A 25,875-nucleotide genomic window follows, 5' to 3' on the forward strand; every position below is an offset into this window, starting at 1 on the left:
GGGAACTGTTCAGCCCATTAGAAGTCAAGGCCCAGTTCTATAAGTTTTTTGAGACAGAAGGCTGTATGTCAGATGACATATTGACCATTCACACAGTCCAGATCTAAGCGTCATCATGGCCCCTTACAACACCGAGGAGGAATGTTATCTTTAAGAAGTTCTCTTGTTGATGCTAGGAGAATGCTGCTCTTTGTGGTCCAGCAGGTATTTCTGCTGGTGGGGGAGGTGATGGGGGAGGTTTGGTAGATGCATAGTGAGCATTCACAATGCACAGGATGGGGCAGAGAGAAGGCCAAAGGGCAGAGAAAAATGTTTATGTGTAAATTATTCTTGTCATAAAATGTGAATTTTATTTCACACCTTGTAGCTCCACAAGCTAGAAGGAATACATAGCAAAGGTGGAAGATGGATGGAGTTGGGGAAAAAAGCAAAGGGGAGTTTGGTTGTCTGTCACAATTGACAGTCATAGGTATCTTAGTCTCTTTGCTTTTAATGGTATAAATCATAATGTTGTTTAGGACAGTGCTTCTCAAACTGTAATATATGTGCGGTCTTGTTAAAATACAGATTCCTATTTTGTAGGTCTGGGAAGAGGTCTGATATTTGGCATTCCTGACACCGCCCATGGCAGGGTAGGGGCAATTGGGGAAGGCTTGAAAGAAGAGGTATGTCTTGAGTGGAGCATTAAACACTAAGGTTAGGCTTGGATAGACAGAGAAGAGAGTGAGGGGACATTCTTTGGTGCAGTGGGTAGGAGAGTCAGTCTGTAATAAAGGCGCTGAGGATGCGGTAAGCAGAATATCTGCCCAGGACAATGAAAAGCTAATCTTGGCAGGACAGAAGTCTCATTTGAGGAAAGAGGTGACGGTAGTGTTGGGTCAGTAGGGTATAGGGTGGGGGCATTGCCTGAAAGGTCTTAAATGCTGACCTGAGGAATTTGGACTTTGTCCTGTAAATAAACAGTCAGTGAAGGATTTTTGAGCAGAGGAATAACGCATGTAAAGCTGTGTTTTCAAAAGAACTAATCTTCACAGCAGTACAAAGGATGGATCAAACTATATCCAATCTCCCGGGATAAACCATAATGGAAAAGAATATAAAAAATGTATATATGTGTATAACTGAGTCACTTTGCTGTGCAGCAGAGATTGGCACAACATTGTAAATCAACTATACTTCAGTAAAAAAATGAAGTGAAATAAAAAAGGAAGAGAACCTAGGAGGAAGGTAAATGTCAATTGCAGTAAGACTGGCATGAGGAGATGGGGCCCTGGATCAAAGTGGCAATAGAGTTTGGAAAGCAAGTTGTCAGACTGGGAAACAGCAGGACTCTGTGACTGACTGAAGGTCCCCTGGTGTCTCTCTGCCTCTCCTTCAAATCACCTCATTTAGAAGGGCTGTGAGGCCATGGGACCAGTGTTTCTCTCACTAGTGTGTTTTTGAAGCTCTTGTTAAACTCCTGAAAATCAGACTATGAAGTGAGATGGCTGTTGTGACCTTGTGGGAGAACCAGCCTTCTCTTATATTGCCAGAGAGGCGGAAAGGTGATGTTCTAAATGGTATATAAAATTCTGGAAGGATGGGACAAATGGTTGCCAATAAGCCTGTGAGATAGTAACCACCGCTGAAACACAAGGTCATAGGCAGACCTTGGAGAAGCTAGAAGTGAAGCAAGCAATTTAGGCTGGATTTTGTTTACAAGGGATATGTAACTGGAGACCGTACTAACAAGAACTCAGCTATAAATATAGATTTCATCCAGAAGCTGTTTGAGAACAATGCCTGATGCGGTGTGGGAATACAGGGTTAAGAGGAAGAGGTAACTGTAGGTTTTATCCTTTCAGGATTTGTGGGGCTCACACCTGATTGGTCCAATGATTCTTGCACTTTCTAATACCTACAGTATGTCTCCACAGCACGGCTGTCATCCCCTGTGTTCGTTGTTCTGAAAAGTAAGCGACATACACCCTATTCCTGGGCTGAGAATCGAACAGGGCACCCAAAAGCCCCTTCCCCTGTTTCTAAGCCTCTCCCAGCTTTCGTCCGCCATGGAGCCTGGAACACTCACTATGCAAATCACTCTGTGAAGGCACAGGGTCCCGTGAAAAAGCAGGTATGTGAAATCTCGAGGAATAGCTTCCGTGGAGATGATTTTTACTACCTCCTTAGATAGAAAGAGCTTCAAGGGAATGGGGATGTAGGGGCAGGTAAGTTGTGGTGAGGTGAAGCAGGAAGGTTCTAGATGATAGTGTTGGGAAAAGACTCTACAGTATGCATGGGTGGGACTAGGGACCTAAGGGCCACTGCTGGGTGTCAGGTCACAGTAGCCCCACATCTGAGGGGCAGCAGTCTTTTAGAAAGTCTTAGGTTTGAAGGTCTGGTGAGTGACAGTTTTCTATTGAGGGAAGGCTGGTGGTGTGTGCTGTTTGAGAGGCTTCTTGCCAGGCATTAGGCTTTTGTGAAAAGAGCATTGATTCGTATCATAACTAGATGTTTCTGCTGGGATAAAAAATAACGTGCTAGGCCTTAATGGAAAAATTACTGACGCTGAGATTAACATCAAAACACCCTTTCCCTAGAACCCTCTGTAGCATCAAGAGGTGGTCCTGAAAGGAAATTCTAGAGTGTGAACAACATGGGAGCTCCCGTTACCTGGCACAGAGTTAGCACAAGCACTAAATCTAAAGCCACAAGGTCTGGGTTCATATTTCTGGACTGACATTTACAAGCTCTTGGATCTTTGTTAATTTCTTTCTGGGCTTCATTTTCTTAATATTTAAAATGAGAATAAAGATACTTGCCCTGCCACTCTCACACAATTGTGGGGAAAAATGTATAAAAAGAAACATCCGTTTGGAAACTCTAAAATGCATAGAGAAATCCCGGGTTGACCAAGGACAAACGTTTTGGCATTTGTTAAGATAATGGTGTCTCTGGGGCTTGTTTAATGGAGAGTCACTAGAGCTGGCCGCTGCCCCCACATGGATCCTTCTACAAAGAAACCTCTGTCCCAAATCCAATCGCAGACTCCTATGCAATCAGTGTAAAAATCAGATTCCTGTTCTGCCTGGCCGACCTGCCTTCCTGAATGACAGGAGCACAGGAAGCATCATGGACTTTGTGTGCAACAACTTTGGAAATCACTTACCAGAAGCCTGCACTGTTCCTTGGCCAGTCACAGTCATCCTTCAGAAATCAGAGTTATCTCAGGAGGTTTTTGTTTGTTTGTTTTCTCTCTGTGTCCTCAACTGTCTCCATGGTGGCACTATGCCAAGGGGGAAAGAGTGGGTGTCTCTCTCCTCTGTCTCACTCTCCCCACACCTTGTGATTCACAAGGAGCCGTTGATTTGACTTTTGATCACTCTTCTCTTTGTGCCCCTTGCCTTTGATCTGAGGGCTCACTCCTCACCTTGGGCTCTGCTCTGTTGATCTCAATGGGAGTTCCCTCACATTGCCTTTCTTGGACACATTGTGCAGAGTCCATATTTAAATGGATGCTTTGTTCTCGGGGTTAGGGGAGAGAAGGTGGGATGATTTAAAAATCCTGCCGGAGTCCTTGAGGAAACAGGCTTGGAGTACTGTTTGCAGAAGTCAATAGGCTTGTTGTAAGCAGGCATTGTGTGTTCTAGCACAGGCGGCTGAAACAAATCAATTTCAATTTACTTGTCCAGCAAAAGGAGCCATTATTTAGAACTGAATAGCCAGAGCTCCCATAATATATTGTGAAAACTTATTGTAGTTTTTACTGAGAACTAGCTTATGATGAAATTATTTGTTTAGAAGCAAAGTGTGGATGTTTACAGAATATAAATTCTGGAGGTATTGATTAGACGCAGTTGAAGAATGAACCACATTTCTTTTCTAAATGTGGTGGCCGGGTGATATTCATCCGACATTGATACCAGAGTACATTGCTGGCTGGAAATGTGGCAGGATCCTTATTTTGACAATGTGCACAATTAACACCAGGGGAAGGTGTTTGCTAGTTGGGGGGATACGATAGTTAAGACTGAAGTTCATTTACCTTTTAAAGAGCAGGTTGGCTCATAAATTTGGCTCCCTCACATTTTCCCTTATGTGTCCCTGGCTCTCTATGTTAGCTATACAGCTTGGTATATTACCAGTAAATTGTTGAAGGTCCCGGTGGGAGTAATATTTAAGACTTGATTCACTGAAGTTTCCCTTTTTGCGCAGTTTACATTGGAAAAAACAAACAAGATGTTGGGCTTGAGACATGATTTATGCCTCTCCCCCAAATTGGCTGAAAATTTATATATATCTATAAATTTATTAGCCCTTTCTGTGCATCTTGGGTAACCTCCAATAGCGGCTCTTTTGGAAAATGGCTACAGTTTGTTACTGTCTGTATGTTGTGGTTTTCTGTTAAAAGATATCTCCCTACCTCTTCCATGAATACAAGTTCTCATGTTTTACACGAAGTTCAGATACATTTACCTGTTGGCAAGTACAACAACACCAGGTTGTTTAGAGTACCTACTCTGTCGGGTACTATGCCAAGCCCTATGCTTTTGCCATCATAGTGGTCTAGCAGAGCTTTGGATCCGTTCAGTGGACTTCGTTGGGTAGGACACTGGTCTGTAGAGTAATAACTGATGACAACTTACTACCAAATCCTCAGCACCTGGTTAACTTAGAGGTTATTCTTGCCCTAATCACAGTGTCCTGCTTGTGCTTGCCTTCCACAAGCAGTGGTCCCCACTCCAGCTCCTTCACTCTCCAGCCTGAGTGCTTTATCAACAATACTTAGAGAGAGCTTGAATTTAGTGGGTGCTCATTAAATATTTATTAACTGAAAGAATGGAAAGATGCCTCAAGGGTCAAGAGGTAGGTAATTTGATGTATGAAATCAAGCTGTCGTAATGGGTGCATATGATATGATATGCTCCCTTGCTCAGATATAATATTTATATTTGAGAGACCTACATGGTGGGAGCTTTAGACACCATAGCTATCCCTAAGATGAACCCTGTGTGGCAATGAGGTCATATCCCGTGTGTAAATTAAACATGTGTGATTTGGACTTGGCCTGTTTTTCAGGCATTACCTTTATATGCATGTGAACCTTGTTTTGGAAGGGGAACTGAGGGTGAATCAAATGTACTAGAATTCAGTCAATACTGGACAGTGCCTTCAAGCTCAGAAGCCAGGCCATTGGTAATCTCAGGTAAACTGGTTACTATAACCCTGTGCTATGGAATGAGCCAGAATAAAGGCACAATTCATGTGATTCATATCAATTTGAATTTTCAGATAGTAAAGAGCAAGGATTCAGTCATGCCATTTTAATATAGTGTGAACACAAGTGGCTAAGCAGTTCAGTGAGCAGACATTGATGGCAACCCAGTCTAACTGGTTGTTTGCAACACATATTCCAGTGGAACAGAATTGAAAGCCCAGAAATAAACCCATACATGTATGGTCAACTAATAGTTGACAAGGAAGCCAAGAATACGCAATGAGGAAAGGATAATCCTTTCAATAAATGGTGTTGGGATAACTGAATATTCACATACAAAAGAATAAAATTAGACACCTATCTCACACCACTGACAGGCATCAACTCAAAATGGATTAAAGACTTAAACGTAAGCCATGAAATCATAAAATTCCTAGGAGAAAATATAGGGAAAAAGGTTTCTTGACATTGGTGTTGGCAGCAAATTTTTTGGATGTGACACCAAAAGAACCATCAACAAAAGCAAAAATAGACAAGTGGGATTACATCAAACTAAACAGCTTCTGCACAGCAAAACAAAATGAAAAGGCAATCTACAGAAAGGGAGAAAATACATATAAACCACATATAAGATAACTGTTTAATATCCAAAATATATAAGGACCTGTTAAGGAACTCAAGAGCATAAAAACAACCTGGTTAAAAAAATGGGCAGAGAAGTTGAATAGACATTTTTCCAAAGAAGATATACAAATGTTCAACAGGTACATGAAAATGGTACTCAACATCACCAGTCATCAGAGAAACGCAGATTGAAAGCACCGTCAGTTATCACCTCACACCTGTTACATCAAAAAGACAAGAGCTAACAAGTGCTGGTGAGGATGTGGAGAAAAGCAAACCCTTGTGCATATGTTAGTGGGAATGTAAATTGATACAGCTATTATGGAAAACAGTATGGAGGTTCCTCAAAAAATTAAAAATAGGACTAGAATATGATCCAGCAATCCGATCTCTGGGTATATATCTGAAGGAAATTACTATTTGGAATAGGTATCTGTATTCCCATGTTTATTGCAGCATTATTCACAGTAACCAAGACATGGAAACAACCTAAGTGTCCATCTGTGAGTGAATGGAGAAAGAAAGTGATACACACACACACACACATGCACGCACATATATTTGCAGCAACATGGATGGACCTTGAGGGCATTATGCTAAGTGAAACAAATCAGAGAAAGACAAATACTGCATGTTCTCACTTACATGTGGAATCTAAGAAAGCTGAACTCAGAGAGTAGAATGATGGGGTTGTCAGCAGCTTTGGAGTGGGAGAAATTGGGAGATGTTGGTGAAAGTGTACAAACTTCCAGTTATAAGATGAGTAAGTTTTGGGGATTTAATGTACAGCATGGTAGCTATGGTTAACAATACTGTATTATATACCTGAAAGTTGCTAAGAGAGTGGATCTTAAATGTTCTTATCACACAAAAAATGAAAAGGTATTTATGTGTGGTGATGGAGCTGTTAGCTAACCTTATTGTGTTAGTCGTTTTGCAGTATATGTGTGTATTGTTGTACACTTTAAACTTACATATGTTATATATCAATTATATCGCAGTAGATTTGGGAAAAATCCTATTGTTTGCATGGCATGTAAACAAAACTGCCAACTGATCTTGTCATTTGAGTTGCTTACAGTATTGTCACATAAGTCCCCAGGTGTTCTTGGGCCTGAGAGTAATCAGCATAATGAGTAATTCAGTTCTCCTTCCTTAAAGTCATGGTTTAAAAGTCACAGCACGTGAAACATACCAGACGAACCCTGACCCTTTAACTCAGACCATTATTTACTTCTTAAATAACAAGTCAGAAGCCTGATTATGGTAGTCTAATTTGAATATTGTTTTGTATTGTTTAATATAAGTGGAAATACTCCCATATTAGCCTTGTTTATAGTTACATAACTTTTTTTTTTTTTGGCAGAAACATTTACAGTCTCCATTTCAATACAACTCTTTATCTCCTGACTTGTCTTCTTCCATTCCTCTAGACTTATTATCTGGACCATTCCTTTGCCATTGACTCAGTTGCCTTGTGACCTCTCCTATATTCCCTTCTCTTGTGGAGACTGAACACCTCTCTCTCTGTCACACACATGCCTATGCAGGAAGGAAAGGATATGCGAGCACAAGGCAAGAGGGTGGCCATCTGCCAGCCAGGAGAAGAGCTCCCACCAGAATCTGACCATCCTGTCATCTTTTTTTTTTAATAAATTCATTTATTTAATTTGCTTATTGGCTGGGTTGGGTCTTTGTTGCTGCACACGGGCTTTCTCTAGTTGCAATGAGCAGGGGCTACTCTTCATTGTGGTGCGCAGGCTCCTCATTGCAGTGGCTCTCTCTTGCTGCGGAGCATGGGCTCAATAGTTGTGGCTCACTGGCTCTAGAGCACAGACTCAATAGTTGTGGCACACGGGCTTAGTTGCTCTGCAGCATGTGGGATCCTCCCAGAGCAGGGCTCAAACCCTGGTCCCGTGCATTGGCAGGTGGATTCTTAACCACTGCGCCACCTAGGAAGTCCCCATCCTGGCATCTTAATCTTGGACTTTTTATCCTCTAGTACTATGAGAAATAGAAGTCTTTTGTTTAAACCACCCAGTCTATGGTATTTTGTTTTGCTGGTCTGAGCTAAGACAAATGTTGAGCATATTTTCATGTGATTTTTGATTATTTGTATTCAATATATCTTCTTTGGGGAAATGCCTTTTCAAATATTTTGTTTTTAAATTGGGTAGTTTCTTTTCATTATTGAGTTATTATGGTTCTTTATTTTGTACACAAGTCCATTATCAGATATGATTTTCAGATATTTTTCCCATTCTGTCTTTTAGCTTTCTTGATGCCCTTTGAAGCACAAATTTTTAATTTTGGTAATGTACTATTTGTTTTTTTATTGTTTATGCTTTTGGTATCATATTTAAGATTCCATTGCCAAATCCAAGGTAATGAAGATTTATCCCTATGTTTTTTTCTGAGAGTTTTATGGGATTTGCTTTTATATTCATATCATTGATCCATTTTGAGTTAATTTTTGTCTGTAGTTAGAAGTAGTGGTTGAGCTTTATTTATTTGCATGTGAACATCTACCTGTCCACTTACTATTGTTGAAGAGACTATCTTTTATCCATTGCATTGTCTTGGTACCCATGGGTAAAATTAACCATAAATGTAAGTATTTGTGTCTGGACTGTCGATTCTATTCCATTGATCTATGTGTCTATCCTTGCCAGTCTTTTTTTCACAGCTTTATTGAGGTATAAATAATATAAAAATAACTGCACATATTGTATGATTTGATGAGTTTTGACATAGGCACAAACCAGTGTTACCATTGCCACAATCAAAGTAATAGACATATAGAAATCTTCCCAGAGTTTTCTTTTAATAACTTTTCTCTGTCTTTAATTTTTATCAAATGGACTACTATATGTCTTGGCGTGTTTCTCCTTGGGTTTATCCTGCCTGGGACTCTCTGCGCTTCCTGCACTTGGGTAGCTATTTCCTTTCCCATGTTAGGGAAGTTTTCAACTATAATCTCTTCCAATATTTTCTCAGGTCCTTTCTCTCTTCTCCTTCTGGGACCCCTATAATGCGAATGTTGGTGCGTTTAACATTGTCCCAGAGGTCTCTTAGGCTGTCTTCAGTTCTTTTCATTGTTTTTTCTTTATTCTTTTCTGCATCAGTGATTATCACCATTCTGTCTTCCAGGTCACTTATTTGTCCTTCTGCCTCAGTTACTCTGCTGTTGGTTCCTTCTAGTGTATTTTTCATTTCCGTTATTGTGTTGCATATCTCTGTTTGTTTGTTCTTTAATTCTTCTAGGTCTTTGGTAAACTTTTCTTGCAGCTTTTCAATCTTTGCATCCAATCTTTTTTCAAAGTCCTGGATCATGTTCACCATCATTATTCTGAATTCTTTTGCTGGAAGGGTGCCTCTCTCCTCTTCATTTAGTTGTTTTTCTGGTGTTTTATCTTGTCCCTTCATCTGGTACAAAGTCTTTTGCCTTTTCATTTTCTCTGTCTTTCTGTGGCTGTGGTTTTCAGTTCCACAAGATGAAATACTGCTGATACTGCTTGATTCTGTTGTCTGCCCTCTTGTGGAGGAAGCTGTCTAGGAGGCTCCTGGGTGCTTCCTGATGGGAGACACTGATGGTGGGTTGGGCTGGGTGGGCAGAGCTCAGTAAAACTTTGATCCGATTTGGTGGATGGAGCTTAGTGACACTTTAATCTGCTTGTCTGCCAATGGGTGGGGCTGTGTTCCCACCCTGCTGGTCCTTTGGCCTGAGGCGACCCAGCACTGGAGCTTACAGGCTCTTTGGTGGAGCTAGTGTTGGATTCTGGAAGGGCTCATGCCAATGAGCACTTCCCAGAACCCCTGCTGCCAGGGCCCCTGTCTCCTTCGTGAGCCACAGCTGCCCCCCACCTCTGCAGGCAACCCTCCAACACCAGCAGGTAGGTCTGGTTCAGTCTCCTATGGGGTCCCTGCTCCTTCCCCCTGGGTCCTGGTGAGCACACTTTTTTGTGTGCCCTCCAAGGGTGGAGTCTCCATTTTCCCCAGTCCTGTGGAGGTCCTGCAATCAAATCCTGCTGGCTTTCAAAGTCTGATTCTCTGGGGATTCCTCCTCCTGTTGCTGGACCCCTAGGTTAGGAAGCCTGATGTGGGTCTCAGAACCCTCAGGATTTCTGCAGTATAACTGTTCTCCAGTTTGTGAGTCACCCACCCAGCATTTATGGAATTTGATTTTAACGTGATTGCGCCCCTCCTACTGTCTCATTGCGGCTTCTCCTTTGTCTCTGGATGTGGGGTTTTTTTTTTTTTTTGGTGTGTTCCAGTGTCTTTCTGTCGATGGTTGTTCAGCAGTTAGTTGTAATCCCTGTGCTCTTGCAAGAGGGAGTGAACGCATGTCCTCCTACTCTTCCATCTTGATCCCCCAGAGTTTTCTTGTGTCCTTTTTTTGGTGTGTGTGTGTGTAGTAGGAGCACTTAACATTAAATCTACTCTCTTAACAGATTTTTAAGTGCACCATACGGTATTGTTAATTTTAGAAACTGTTATACAGTAGATCTCTAGAACTTATTCATCTGTTATAGCTGAAGCTTTATACCCATTGAATAACAATTCCACATCCCCCCCTCCCCCTGCCCCGCCCACCATCCCCTGGCAATCACTATTGTATTCTCTGATTCTGTTTGACTATCTTAGGTACTTTATGTAAGTGGAATCATGTGGTATTGTCCTTCTGTGACTGGCTTATTTAATTAGCATATTGTCCTCAAGGTTCATCTATGTTTTTGCAAATGGCAAGATTTCCTTCTTTTTTACAACTACGTTATATTCCATTTCATGTACAGACAATATTTTCTTTGTTCATTTATCCATTGGTGGACACTTGGGTTGTGTCTGTATCTTGGCTATTTATAAATAGCACTGCAGTGAACATGGGAGTGCAGATGTGTCTTAGTGATCCTGATTTCAACTATTTTGGATATATACCCAGAAGTGAGATTGCTGGATTGTATGGTAGTCCTACTTTTTTTTTTTTTATTTTTAAGGAAACTGTTTATTTTCCATCCACCTACTTCAATTTTAAGAGTTTGTGGAAGAACAGCTTAAGACCACTCAGTGGTTGTTCCTACCCATTCAGTGGCCTGAGCAGTGGGAGCTGCAGACCAGTCTTCAGTGGCAGGTTGAGCACTCCAGTCTTCAGTGGGGAACTGCTGAATAGGCACAGAGGGCACCTGCACACCTTCAGACCAGTCTTCCGCCTCAGCAGTGAACCCAGGAGCTGGAGTGGTCAGTCCATTCACCCTGAAATTCCTCCTTGGTCACAGCCTTTTCAGCTGCCACCTGCTCTTCCTTTGCAATCTCTTCAGGATCTCTGTAGAAGTAGAGATCAGGCATAACCTCCCGTGGGTGTTCACGGGAGATGGTGCCAGGCATGCACAGAACTTCCTGGGCAAGCATCCACCACATCAGACCCACTGAGTGAGTTCCCTTGTTGTTGCATGGGATGGCAGTGTCCTGCAAATGAAGAGGAGAGTCTGTGTCACACAGAGCAATGGTAGGCAGGTTAACATAAGAGGCCTCTGTGAGAGGCTGGTGGTCAGCTCTGGGATCAGTAACCACCAGAAGTCTTGGCTCCCGGAAGGCTGCCTGGATCTGGTTAGTGAAGTTTCCAGGAGTGAAGTGGTCAGCAGTAGGAGTGGCTCCAGTGGCAGCAGCAAACTTCAGCACAACTCTCTGGTCAGTATTCCTGGAGGATATAACACTGACATGAGCTGGGTTTTCAATGGCAAAAATGGCATGAGCTGCCAACAGAAGCTTCTCCCAGGTTCTCTTCAGATTTATGCTGTAGATGCCATCAGTTTTCCTTTTGTAGATGTACTGTTCCATGTGGAAGTCAAGGTTGGTGCCACCTAAGTGGGTTCCTGCTGCAAGGAATTGGAGGACATTCACCTCCTGCATTTGCAGGACATCAAGGGCTCCGGACATTGTGAAAGTTTCCCTTTAAGTTATGATGGGAATCCTGTCTGGGTAGCATGGAAAGGTGGTAGTTCTGTTTTTAATTTTTGAGGAATCTCCATATTGTTGTCCATAGCTGCTGCACCATTTTACATCTAAACAGCAGTATACAAGGATTCCAATTTCTCCATAACCTCACCAACGCTTCTTATCTTTTGCTGTTTAAATAATAGCCATTCTAACAGGTGCGTGATGAGGTGATCTCTCATTATAGCTTTGATTTGCATTTCCCTGATAACTGTGTTGAGCAAGTTTTCATATAACTGTTGGTCATTTGTATGTTTTCTTTACAGAAATGTCTGTTCAAGTCCTTTACCTGTTTTTTTGTGGTTTATTTTTCTCTCTTGAGTGGTAAGTGTTCCTTATATATTTTGGAAATTAACCACTTACCAGATAGATGACTTGCAAATATTTTCTCCCATTCTGTAGATTACCTTTTCATTCTGTTGATTGTTTTCTTTGCTGTGCAAAAGGTGTTTAGTTTTTTTTTTTTTTTTTTTTTTTTTTTTATTTTTTTATTATTATTTTATTTTATTTTTTTGGGGGGTACACCAGGTTCAATCAACTGTTTTTTATACACATATCCCCATATTCCCTCCCTTCCTTGACGCCCCCCCCTCGAGTCCCCCCCACCCTCCCTGCCCCAGTCCTCTAAGGCATCTTCCATCCTCGAGTTGGACTCCCTTTGTTATACAACAACTTCCCACTGACTATTTTACAGTTGGTAGTATATATATGTCTGTACTACTCTCCCGCTTCTTCTCAGTTTCCCCTTCACCCCCCGCCCCCTCCCATACCTCGAGTTCTCCAGTCCATTCCCTGTATCTGCTTCCCTGTTCTTGTCACTGAGTTCATCAGTACCATTTTTAGATTCCGTATATGTGAGTTAGCATACAATATTTGTCTTTCTCTTTCTGACTTACTTCACTCTGTATGACAGATTGTAGTTCTATCCACCTCATTACATATAGCTCCATCTCATCCCTTTTTATAGCTGAGTAATATTCCATTGTATATATATGCCACATCTTCTGTATCCATTCATTTGTTGATGGGCATTTAGGTTGCTTCCATGTCCTGGCTATTGTAAAGAGTGCTGCAATAAACATTATGGTACAAGTTTCTTTTGGGATTATGGTTTTCTTTGGGTATATGCCCAGGAGTGGGATGACTGGATCATATGGTAGTTCTAGTTTTGATGTTGCTCCATTTATCTGTTTTTACTTTTGTTTCCATGCTTTAGGTATTATAACCAAGAAATCATGGTAAGACCAGTGCCAAGAAGCTTTTCTACCATGTTTTCTTTGAGGAGTTTTAGTTTCTGATCTTACGTTGAAATCTTTAAGCCATGTTGAATCGAGTCAATTTTTGTGTGTGATGTAAGATAGGGATCCAATATAACTTCTTTTTGCATGTGGATATCCAGTTTTCCCAACACTGTTTAAGAAACTGTCCTTTCCTCATTGTGTGTCCTTGGCACCCTTGTTAAAGATCAGTTGATCGTATATGTGTGGGTTTATTTCTAGGTTCTCTATTGTGTTCCATTGGTCTTTGTCTTTTTTGCCAGTACCATACTGTTTTAATTTTCTGTAGTTTTGTAATGTATTTTGAAATCAGTGAGTGTGATGCCTCTAGCTTTGTTCTTCTTTCTCAAGATCACTTTGGCTATTTATGATTCTACATGTATTTTGGATTAAAAAATACTTTATAAAAAGAAACATCACTGGGGTTTTGATGGAGGTACCATTGAATCTATAGATTGCTTTGGGTAGTATGGACATTGTAAAAATATTTGATTTTCCATTTTATGAACATGAGATGTCTTTCTACTTATTTGTGTCTCCTTTAATTTCTTCCATCAATATTTTGTAGTTTTTAGCATACAAGTCTTTCACCTGTTGGGTCAAGTTTATTGTTAAATATTTGATTCTTTTTGATGCTGTTATAAATGGATTGTTTTCTCAATTTCCTTTCTGAATGGTTTGCTGCTAATGTATAGGAACTCAACTAATTTTAATATGCTGATTTTTTTTTGGTATACTGCAACTTTACTGAATTTATTCTAACAGTTTTTTTTTTTGCAGTCTTTAGCATTTTGTATATAGGATCATGTTATCTGCAAACAGATAATTTTACTTTTCCAATTCAGATTCTTCTTATTTCTTTTTCTTACCTAATTATCTTGGCTTGCACCTTTAGTAAAGTGTTGCATAGAAGTGGCAAGAGCAGACTTTCTTGCACTTTTCCTGATCTTACAGGAAAGGTATTCAGTCTTTCATCATTAAATATTATCCTAGCTTTGCATTTTATGTAGATGTCCCTTAATCAGATTGGGGCAGTTCCTCCTATTCTTGTTAGAGTATTTTTCTCATGAATGGGTTTTAGATTTGTCAAATGTTTTTCTTCATCTATTGAGGTGATCCTGTTGGTTTTGTCCTTTATTAATATGGTATGTAACATTGATTTTCATGTGTTAAACAAAACTTCATTCCTGAAATGTATCTCATTTAATCATGATGTAGAATCCTTTTTATACGTGACTGTATTTGCTTTGCTAGTATTTTGTTGAGGATATTTCTGTGTATGTACGTATGGGTCTGTATGTCTCTAATCTTGTGATGTCTTTGGATGGTTTTGGTGTCAGGATAACACTGGCTCCATAGAATTTGTTGAGAAAAAATTCTCTTCTGTTTTCAGAAATGTCTGCAAAAGATTGGTGTTAATTCTTCTTTGAATGTTTGACAGTCACACCAGTGAAAGCATCTGGGCGTTGGCTTTTTTTTTTGGTGGTAATTAAAAAAATTATTATTTCACATCTCTTATTATAGGTCTATTTAGATTTTCTGTTTACTCTCAAGTCAGTTTCAGTGGTTGGTATCTTACTAGGAATTTGTCAAACTTGTGTATGTTATGTAATTTGTTGGCATACAGTTGTTCATAGTGTTCCTTTATAATCCTTTTTATTTCTGTAAATTCAGTGTAAATTCTTTTAATTTAATTCTCTTTTCATCAAGAGTGCTTTTAGAATAATGGAAATTGGATATTTTGAGTCAGCTATAATATTTATTTTAGTTATAACTAGGGTTGACCTTTGTGGATATTCATTCTGATACTTCAGGGTTTATGTGGGCTTTTAGAGGGGAAGACAAATGCATTCTTGCCTTTCTTTCCTGATTACCCAAGGTCATGTGTGTCATCTAGGGCCTCTTGGGTTATTTAGCTAAGTTTACAGAGCCGCTAATGGTTATGAAACGTTTCTATATATTTGGGAATATTTAGGATAAGAGACTCAGTCCCTGCATTTGGGGGCAGAGTAATGTGAAAGATTATTTCTGATACCGTAGTCGTTATAATTTATTACTGCCATCTCCCAAATTAGAGTATTACAATCAAGGGAAGTAAAGTAGCTTTTGCAAGGTTTTTAAGAAATTTACTGAGAAAGATGAAACTAGGACACAAGTCTTGTGCATGTGTGGTCATAAAGCCACATGTAACTGCAAGAAAGTTTAGATAATGTAGTCTCTCTCCATGTTTCCAGAAAAAAAGAGAAGAACAGATTTTGGTGGACAGCTAATAATATCTAACGTACTCTGGTAGTTCAGATTAGGAAGGCAAGATGGAAGCCACATGGAGGCAGTAGATAAAGCAAGGAGAAAGAGGCCTCGATGAAATATTCCAGGGTCCTTATAGAGTTATTGTGAGGGTGTGCATATTGTAATAGCGCTTATTCATTCAAGTCCCGGCTTAGTGCTTTTTATGAATTATGCCATTTAATGATTATCACTTTTGAGATAGTTACTATCCCCCCTTAAACAGGAGGAAAATAAGGTCCAAAGAGATGGGTTACTTACCCAGGTTCACACAGTTTGTAGAAAATGATAGGAGATGGTTATGAATCCAGGCCCATCCAGTTCCAGTCACTGTGTGGTATTGTATTTTTCTGCATTTTAGTTATAATGCAGGAATGCAAAGAAACATTTGGCAAGAAATTCCTTTTGATTGGGATGCTTAGGGAAGATTTGATAGAGGAGGTAGGATTTGAGCTGCCCTTTGAAGAATGAATGGGGTTGAAGTTGAAAGAATTTAGTGTTGCGGGGAATTCCAGGGAGAAGAAGCCTCATGAGTAAAATTTGTAAGTGAAGGTATGTTTGGGAGGTAATGAGTAGAGTGAAGAAGTTACACAGGGGAGTCTTGGAAGATGAGGCTAGAAAAATTGAGACGGTTTGAATGTTAGACTAGGGAGCATAGACTTGACCCTATAAACAGTGGGGTTAAATGCAGTACTTTGAGAAGGTGTCAATACCATGTTGTTTTTACATACTGGCAAGGAAGAAAAAGTATATCTGTAATTCGAGGGTTGCTGGAAAGCGTCCTCCAACCTATTTCCTCACCACTTATAACTTCCTTTCCCAAGTATCATATTTCTGAAATTCCACTATTAGGGATTCATTCCATAGGGTTATACTCTTTGTTCTCTTTTGAAATGCAGACACCCTTGGAAAGAGTAACATATTGTCATTAAGCTTCCAGTATGAAGGTATTCATTAGTTCCTTTCATCCTTCAGAGTAAAGGCCCTCCCAAGAGCACAGAGTGCCTGAGTAGGAATGAGGGAGAAGAGGGGATACTCTTGCCATGAAGGCTCTTTTCTGGCTTTGAATTTGAGCTAGTTCTCAGGTCAAGACATTTGAATGACTAACCAATGAGATGCCTGCAACTTATTTTGAAGCAGAGTAGACTTAGAATTGTGTTTTTCTTTGTGCAGAACGGTTTCCCTTGAGAATAAGTCACTACCCACTGTGAGAATCCACATTCCTAGATTGGCCTAGTCTTATTCTGTCTCTCTGAATGAGTTCTTAATTTATTTGCTGTGAAATGGCCAGAGAAATAATGATTCTGTGTTGGCGTGCGTATACACACATATAATCAGCGTTTCTGTGGCCGTATTTTTATGGCCATGTGTATTTATATTTTTGGGGGGAGAGTGTTGCAAGCATCTAATTATTTAGCGTCCAACGTGGGTGCTGAGTTAGCTGAGGATTTCTCTGCATTGTCCTTTGAGAGGAAACAGCTCTTCTGGTGAGCGAGATCCATTCTAGCCTGGAGATAGTAGTCAGGAAGGAAAGGGGTGACTTAGGGTGGGAGTTGGGGTGGATAGTATGGAAGGAAGATCCTCAGATGCCTTCATCAGTACTGGGTAGATGACACTGGGAGAGAAGGGAAGGCAGGATAGCGAAAGGGCGATCGGGCAGGGAATTGGACTCTGACGTGTGTCCTCAGGACTCTATTCCAGGAAATGGGGATTTGACAGACCACAGACAGTGCAAACCCTAAAAACTCTGTGTGGTTCCACATGAAAGCCACTCTCTGTGACAGCAAATGCCAGTCCCTAACTTTGGGTGACCTTTGAGTGTGTCTCTGGAGCAGTAAACTTTAGTAGAAGTCTGAGTTGATTTTTTTCCCCCCGAAATAAAACATTGTTCTGTTGAGAGACTGAGAGAAAAAGGGAGATAACTAATAAGATCTTGAAACCTTTTCAGTCAGGGAGAGCAGGTGGGCCAGGTTTGCTTTGCTAAAACAATTTCTCAAATGGTAACTGTTGGGGATTCCCTGGCCGTCCAGTGGTTAGGACTCCATGCTTCCACCTCAGGGGCCTGAGTTCAATCCCTGGTTGGGGAACTGTCGCTGACCACATTAGCTGACAGGATTGAGAGAATGACGGGAGAATGCTGTGCACTCAAAACCAGTTCTATAGGCACGATCTGGGCAAGAGTTACCTCAGTCTATAACAAGCACAGTTAGCTTGCCCCTTCTTTTCTTGTTACCCACTGACTGTCAGAGATTACATTGTTACCAAAGCAATGTTGGGAGTATATGCAGGTGGGCGGGGTAGGTGTGGTGGGTAGTGGGATGGGAAGGAGGGAGAGAGAGAGAGAGATGGCTAGGAATGCACCTATGAAATGTTGGGAGAAGGCAGGTCTTGGGAATCATGTAGACTTTTTTACCCAGTCCTACCAGGACAAGTTTCTTTTAAGCTTCAGGCTAACTGGTCTCGATCTGAGCTCACATAGCCCAAGGCTACAGATGGTTTCTCAAGCCGTAGGTCACTGGGTCCTTATTACAGCTTTGTCCTGCCCCATAGAGGTCTCTAGAATAGCCTGGACTCTAAAACTGGTGACTTAGTCACTGGAATACATAAACAAACCCACCTGGAACTGAGGAGGTAGGGAATGTGGGGGGAGCAGTGATCAAGTAAATGATGATATGTTGGGGAATTGTTTGCCAGAAACAAGATGACATGAATTGCATTCATTCAACAGGAGTTTAATGCAACGTGACCAAAATCTCTCTCATGCTGTGTTGTTGGGGCATGTTCCTCTTCTTCCAATCCATTCTCCACAAAGCTGTCAGAGCGATCTAGAACATAAATCAGATGATACAGCATTCTACATAGAACCAGTTTTCCTAATCTCTTATTCAAGGACTTTAATCTTGCCCCTGCCTACCTCTCCAGCCTCTTTTTAAACATGGTATCCTTCTCATGCTGCTTGTAGATCCTCAGACATATAATTGTTTCATGTGTCCATGTCTGTCTTTATTCAAGATGTTCCCTCTGCTTGAAATGCCTTCCTACCTAACTCTCTTTTTTCAGTAATATTCTCCAAACTCCCATTTTCCTTCTGTTCTGATAACACCATACATTTAGCTCTTTTAAAAATACTTAACCATATTATATTCATATTATTTTATTATATGTTTGTCTCCCCACCTATATTCTTAGCAGAGTTGACAGTGTCAGGGGTGACCATCTGGCCTAACCTGGGCCAGAGTCCATGCTACATGAAATTTGAATTGGGACTTTAAGTAAGCTCCTGCCTTTGTATGGTTGGGTCAGTAATGTAGGCTCAGGGATTACCTGAAGGTGTGTTTTCTAACATGTTGTTCCCCCAAACAGAGGAAACTGATTTGCAAAGCACAATAGGATTAAAGCAGTCCGTGCTGCAGGCCCAGCTATATTTCTTTCATTTCTATATCCTTATAATTAAGTCACCATTTATGCTTAAGCCACTCAACTGGTTTCCTGTACTTTGCAACTAAGAGAGTCCTAAGCAATACAGTCTGGGGTACAGTAAGTGATAGATGACATTTGTTGAACTGGACTCCAGTGGGAAGTCTTGATTTTTGCCCTAAGGGAGCTTCCTATCACTCTAGTTTAGGAAGAAAAAAAATAACATATGTGAAACAATTGGATAACAATACACAACACCATATCATCAAGCCTCCAATCTTGGGATGTAGACGGTTAGCATTACAGGAAGGCTGACAAAGGTTTGTTCAGGTAGGAGTGGGGTTAACCAGGAAAAGCTTCCTGGAGGTGATAGAGCTTGGCTTGGCCTTGAAGGATGGGTAGAGTTTGCCTTTGACCAATGGTGTTCCAAAAGAACGGTTCTGGAAGGACCCCTCCCAGATCTCAGAAATGCCCTCTAGATAAGCCTAGACGATTATGATCCTCGCAGCGATCCAAGCAACTTGAGAATCACTAGGGTAAAGATAGGCATTCTCCGATGGGCTAAGTCTCGATTGTGCCAAAAGGGTCTTTGGACAGAAGTTATCCAGTGCTGACTGGGCCTAACAATGGTGAATGATGTGGTACACCTTGGAGGGGGCCTAGGAAGCTGAAAAATAAGTTGTAGTTATTAATTTATACCAATCTGTGCACTTGGAGGATGACCCTAGTGATTCTTCATCTAAACCCTGAGACTGAATGACAGCGGCTAGCGAGGCTTTGCTAACTCTGAATTGGTATCTGTGATTTTGAAAGTTCCTGTGCAGAAGGAAAAGCTGTCTCCTCTCTTCTTTTTTTCCTGTCATTAGATATGCTAGGCCCAGTTCCTTCATGTGACCTGAGAAGATGGCATGGAATGCCTGGATGGGCACCACATGGCTGGTTTGTTCACTGCTGTTAAATTGCATGGTCTGTAAAGGCCATTTGCTTTGCCTTCCTTGCTACATGGATTTGAAACCTTAGATCTGAGGAAAAAAATCTGTTTGCCCTAGATTTGGCAGTGTCCCAGGGAGACAAAGCTTTATGCAGCTCTTCACCCAGCAGTATGAAGGTTTATTAGATATAAGAAAAAAGATTTATGCATTTGCTATACTTTCAGTTTACTACATATACATGGAGTTACTACATATACAATCCTGACAATATTTTCTATTGCCCAGGAAAAATTATACATAAGCATTCAGGTATTATAGAGACACTATTAATAGTTTATGCTCACAAATACAATCCATGTTCGATTAACTTCAGATATTTAATGTTTACTATGTGCTAGTTATGTGTTAGACGTTAGGGAAAGAAAAGTAAGACAAAAATCCTTACCTGGAGAATGTTCACAGAGTGATAAATGCAATAAAAGGAGAAAATATACAAGATACAGAGGAAGCATTAGCAAACTTTATTAAGGAGATCAGGGAAGACTTCTCTAGAGAACTTCTGGCTGGCTTTTTATGAATGAATGGGTATTCACTGGATATACTAAGGGGAGAAGGAGCAGGAGGTAATTGATGGGGCAGGATCGGCAGATACAAAGGCAAGGGTAACAGCAAGGTTTGTTACACGAACTCTATAATTCAGATCTCTTGAGCATGAGATGCAAAGGCTTGGGTTAGGGAAGATGAGCCTGGAGAGGTAGACAGGAGCCCAGTCATGAAGTATGTCATACACTTTATTTTTCACGTGGTAAGGAGTCAGTGATGGGATTTAAATAAAATAGTTAAGTAAACCAATTTGTATTCATTTATTCATTCAGGCTGTCAGCTAGTTAATAAGAATTTATTGAGCCACTACTACGTGCCAAGTTCTCTGTCAGGTTCTGTGGATATAGTCTTTCTCTTGATGAAAGTGGGGAGGACAGATAAGGGAAAAAAGGAATGTGATAAGTGCTTTGAAGGATAAGTGCAAAATGCTATGGAAGCTAATCTAGACTGGAGGGGTGGGGATCGGAAAAGTAATAAAATATGAGTTAACTAAGCAAATAGAGAAGGAGTGGGTATCAAAGACTGAAGGAGGGATAGATGCAAAATCCCCAAGGGAGAAACTAACAGGGTTGTTTCAGGTACATGGCAGTACACGGGATGGCTGAAATGTGAAGGGAGAGAGTAGCAGATGAGGGGTTGATTTGATAGTCTTTGTTTTGGTTTAATTAGACTGAGAGATTATTGTAGCAGCAGAATAGAGGGTGGGCTGTGACAGTGGAAGCTGGAAGCAGGAAGAAAAAGTCTGCAGTAGTCAAAGGGAGATGTGATGAGCTGATTTAGGACAATGGCAGTGGTAATATTGAGGAGAGAATGGAATGGAAATCTCTTTAGGTGATAGGGTCAATAGGGCTTAAGAACCAATTAGATCCAAGGGCTAAGAAAAAGAAGGGAGTAGAGGATGACTTGGTTTCGTGCTTGAGTACTGGGAAATGAGGGTCACCAACCAAGATAGGGAATACATTAGGTTGTTTCATCTCTGGCATGCTTCCAGCTGCTGAGTACTTATGTGGATGTTGAACTTTATCTCATTCTGATGCTCAGCACTTGTGCCCTCTGTTAAAAAACATGCATTTTTATCAAGTTAAAAATAGCACATTGAATGTAGTAAAACAATTCAGACAGCACACATGTATATAAAAGGAAACTTAAAATCCCCCTCCGCATAATTCCTAGTCCATCTCCCCAAAGGTAATCTCTGTTAGTAATTTTTTCCAGAAAAATATTGTATGTACCTATCAATACAAGGACACCTATGTAGTCTTTGTAAATTTGCACAAATCGAATCTTACAGACTGTTACGCACCTTGCTGTTTTTCATTGTAATATATGTTGGAAATTATTCTATAGCAGAACATACCTCATTCTTTTTAATGACTTTAATACATTGTTTCCTTATATGGACATTGTGTAGATTCTAGCTCTTCATTGTTATTCATCCTTTAAATTGATACTTATTGAGGGACTACTATGTGCATAATCTCTGCTTCTGTGAAATAAATGGTGCAGTGGGGGAAATGATCCTTAATTAAATTATGGAAATGTAGAACTGCAACCATGACACGTTCCAAAGGTCTTTAAGAACCTGCAGTATGGTATTTGACCTGGTCAGGGAGGCCTAGAAAGGCGCCCCTGAGAAATTCATGCTTGAACTGACTACTGAAAGATGAGTAGCAGCTACCAAAGTAAAGAAGGGAAAAGAACATTCTAGGCAGAGTCCAAAGGGTAGATGCATTTTTAATTTCGCTATGCAACAGAAAATCCTTATTACCCAAATATTCATCATCTGAGTCACCACAGTTACAAGATTTTAGGGAGAAGCAAAAGCCGTTAGAACACAACAGTATTTTTGTTTTGTTTGGTTTTTTTGCTGGTCATTTTTTTTAATTTGAAGTATAGTTGATATACAATATTATATAAGTTATAGGTGTACAATATAGTGATTCACAATGTTGAAAGGTTATACTCCATTTATAGTTATTATAAAATATTGGCTATATTCTCTGTGTTGTACAGTATATCCTTGTAGCTTATTTTATGCACAATAGTTTCTCTCTTAATCCTCTACCCCTATCTTGCCCCGCTCCCCTTCCTACTCCCCAGATAGTTTGTTCTATCTCCGAGTCTGTTTCTGTTTTTTTTTTATATTCACTTGTTTGTTATATTTTTTAGATTCTACATATAAGCAATGTCATGTGATGTTTGTCTTTCTCTGTCTGACTTACTTCACTTAGTATGATCATCTCTAGGTCTATCCATCTGGCTGCAGATGGCATTATTTCATTCCCTTTTATGGCTGAGTAATATTTCATTGTGTATATATACTACATCTTTTTTTGTTTTTTCCACTGTTTATTATTTTTTCTTTTTTTAATTTTTATTTTCTATTGGAGCAGAGTTGATCAACAGTGTTGTGTTAGAGATGTACAGCAAAGTGATTCAGTTATACATATATACATATCTATTCTTTTTCAAATTCTTTTCCCATTTAGATATACCACATCTTCTTTATCCATTCATTTGTTGATGGACATTTAGGTTGCTTCCATGTCTTGGCTATTGTAAATAGTGCTGCTTTGAACATTGGGATGCCTGTATCTTTTCAAATGAGTTTTCATCTTTTCTGGATATATGCCCAGGAGTGGAATTGCTGGATTGTATGGTGACTCTATTTTTAGTTTTTTAGGGAACCTCCATACTGGCTGCACAAATTTACATTCCCACCAGCAGTGTAGGAGGGTTCCTTTTTCTCCACACCCTCTCTGCCATTTATTACTTACAGAATTTTTGATGATGACCCTTTTGACTGGTGTGAGGTGGTACCTCATTGTAGTTTTGATTTGCATTTCTCTAGTAATTAGCATTGTTGAGCATCTTTTCATGTGTCTATTGGCCATCTGTATGTCTTCTTTGGAGAAATGTCTATTTAGGTCTTGTGCCCATTTTTTGATTGGCTTTTTTTTTAATTGAACTGTGTAAGCTGTTTGTATATTTTGGAAATTAAACCCTTGTTGGTTGCATCATTTACAAATATTTTCTCCCATTCTGTAGGCAGTCTTTCCGTTTTGTTTATGGTTTCTTTTGTTGTGCAAAAGCTTTGAAGTTTAATTAGGTCCCATTTGTTTATTTTTGCTTTTGTTTCCATTACTCTAGGAGATAGATACAGAAAGGTATTGCTGTGATGTATGTCAAAGGGTGTTCTGCTATGTTTTCCTCTGGGAGTTTTATAGTATCTGCTCTTACATTTAGGTCTTTAATCCATTTTGAGTTTATTTTTATATATGGTGTTAGAGAATGTTCTAATATTATTCTTTTACATGAAGCTGTCCAGTTTTCCCAGCAGCACTTATTGAAGAGACTGTCTTTTCTCCATTGTGTATTCTTGCCTCCCTTGTCATGGATTAATTGACCATAAATGTGTGGGTTTATTTCTGGGCTCTCTATTCTGTTGCACTGATTTATATGTCTGTTTTTGTGCCAGTAACATAATATTTTGATTAACGTAGCTTTGTAGTATCGTCTGAAGTCAGGGATTGTGATTCCTCTAACTCTGTTCTTTTTCCTCAAGATTGTTTTGGCTATTTGGGGTCTTCTTTGTTGCCATACAAATTTTAGAATTATTTGTTCTAGTTCTGTGAAAAATGCCATTGGTATTTTGCTAGGGATTGAATTTATTGATTGCCTTGGGTAGTATGGTCATTTTAAGAATATTTATTCTTTCAATCCAAGATCATGATACATCTTTCCATCTGTGTCATCTTCAGTTTCTTTCATCAGTGTCTTATAGTTTTCTGAGTAGAGGTATTTTACCTCCTTAGGTAGGTTTATTCCTAGATGTTTTATTCTTTTTGATGTGATGGTACATGGGATTGTTTCCTTAATTTCTTTTTTTGATGGTTTGTTGCTAGTATGTAGAAACGCAACAGAATTCTGTAGATTAATTTTGTAGTCTGTAACTTTACTGGATTCATTGATGAGCTCTAGTAGTTTTCTGGTGGTCTTTAAGATTTTCTGTGTATAGTATCGTCATCTGCAAACAGTGGCAGGTTTATTCTTTAGTGAATTGATCACTTGGGAAATTGTTTCTCACTTAACAGTCCTCTCTACTTCGTACTGGATCCTATCCTTGGCCATCATATAAATGTCTTTAGCAGTTTCTACAACGGAAAGAGAACAATTCAATTGCAAGGTGAAATTTCAGATTTTTTAAAAGACACAAAACTTAATGAAGTTGTTGAAAATGATGGAGATTTGCTTGACTTCTACAAAGCCATTGACAGGTGAGGACTTGGCAAAGTTACTTTTTGAGGAAAAGAACAAATTCACACAGGTAGTGACAAGATGGATATGATGAAAGAGAATAATTGGAGTATCAGGAATCAAGAGAGGTCCTTGGGAAAACTGATGCCACTGAATATTTTGTGAAGCTTATTTTTTATGATCCTGTTGTAAAATAAGAAGGATGCCTATTGTAATATCATGTCGTTTTCATTACAAAAGTCACACCAAAGAAATCCGCAACCAACCTTTGCTTTGTTTATTGTTCAAAGAATGCATGCATAATTGGATTAAAACTTTCTTTTTAAAAAATAGAAGATAGAGCAGACTTTGCCGTTTTTGTTTATTTTTTAAAAATAAAATGTCAGTTAAACTTCAAGTCTATGATATTCTGGTTCTCATCTTAAGTAGATTTCCTTTAAGTAGCCCCTTTCCCAGTAGTGGTTATTCTCAGATACATAGATTGCCTCTCTTGCTCAATTATCCCTCCCAGAGGTAGCAACAACTTGCATTTCCACCAACAGTATGTGAGAGTGTCTGAGAGTGCCTGTTACTCCTCACCTTGGTGAGCTTTTGAATTATTGAGAATCTGATGAGTGAAAAAGGCACCTTCATTGCTGTCTTTATTTGCATTTCATTAATCATGAATAAGGTCGAGCATCTTTTCAAATGTTTAATGGCCATTTGTATTTTTCTGAGAAATGCCTGTTACTATTCTTTTCCAGTTTTTCTTTGGGGGTTGTTCATCCTTTAGTCACTGATTTGTACAACCTTATTGAAAATAAAGGGACATAGTCATTTTTTTTGGTCATATATGCTGCAAACATTCTTCCAATCTGTCTTTTGTTTTTGACATTTTCAATAACAATGCTTATATTTGTTTGGAGTCAATTTTATTTGTGTTTTTCTTTTTGGATTCTGAGGTTTGTATCCTGCTTATCCTAACTTCAAGTTTATGAGTTAATATCCCTATGTTTTCTCCTAGTAATTTTATGATTTTGTTTTTTCATTGTTGAAATACTTGATCCATTGAAGATTTATTTTAATAAATGCAGAAGAAATTCAGCCTTTTTCTGAAATGGTTGCATGTTCCCAACATCATTAATTGAATTATACATATCTTCTTTGCTGACATGAAATGCCACCTTTGTTGTACACTAAACCTTCATATGTATAATAGTCTAATTCTGAACTGTAGTGTATTTTATTGATTTACCTATTTCTTTTCCATTATTAAACTCTTTTAATCTTTGCAGCTTCATAATGCTCTTAA

General features: G+C 39.5%; 1 protein-coding gene and 1 pseudogene across 1 annotated transcript in view; one reads left to right on the forward strand and one right to left on the reverse strand.

Annotated features, from left to right (window-relative positions):
* Positions 1 to 25,875, forward strand: part of SMARCA1 (SWI/SNF related, matrix associated, actin dependent regulator of chromatin, subfamily a, member 1) — a 531,454-nt gene that overhangs the window by 459,373 nt on the left and 46,206 nt on the right. The gene's annotated exons all lie outside the window — the stretch shown is intronic.
* LOC130841658 (40S ribosomal protein SA-like) lies at positions 10,840 to 11,755 on the reverse strand (annotated as a pseudogene).

Source organism: Hippopotamus amphibius, chromosome X (assembly GCF_030028045.1).
Source record: "Hippopotamus amphibius kiboko isolate mHipAmp2 chromosome X, mHipAmp2.hap2, whole genome shotgun sequence".
Lineage (NCBI taxonomy): Eukaryota > Metazoa > Chordata > Mammalia > Artiodactyla > Hippopotamidae > Hippopotamus > Hippopotamus amphibius.